This window comes from Octopus bimaculoides, chromosome 9 (genome assembly GCF_001194135.2).
Source record: "Octopus bimaculoides isolate UCB-OBI-ISO-001 chromosome 9, ASM119413v2, whole genome shotgun sequence".
In the NCBI taxonomy this organism is placed as follows: domain Eukaryota; kingdom Metazoa; phylum Mollusca; class Cephalopoda; order Octopoda; family Octopodidae; genus Octopus; species Octopus bimaculoides.
The window spans coordinates 21,775,015-21,775,254 of NC_068989.1; the positions used below are offsets into that span (position 1 = coordinate 21,775,015).

At 40.0% G+C, this 240-nt stretch overlaps 1 protein-coding gene across 2 annotated transcripts in view; it reads right to left on the bottom strand.

The window, feature by feature from the left end:
* Positions 1-240, bottom strand: part of LOC106883588 (ethanolaminephosphotransferase 1) — an 89,843-nt gene that overhangs the window by 22,928 nt on the left and 66,675 nt on the right. The window lies entirely within an intron of this gene.

The window sequence follows — 240 nt, forward strand, 5'->3', positions numbered from 1 at the left end:
CAAAATACTGCTAAGCATTTCGCCCAGTGTGCTAATGTTTCTGCCAACTCACCGCCTTCAAAGTTACAAGACAATGCATGACCAATTCAAATCAATGTAAATAAATAAGCACTACATTTGACAAAAAGGCACAAGGCTCAGTGGTTAGAGCATTGGGTTCACAATCATGAGGTAGTCAGTTCAATTCCCAGTGTTGTGTTCTTGAGCAAGACACTTTATTTCACGTTGTTCCAGTTCACT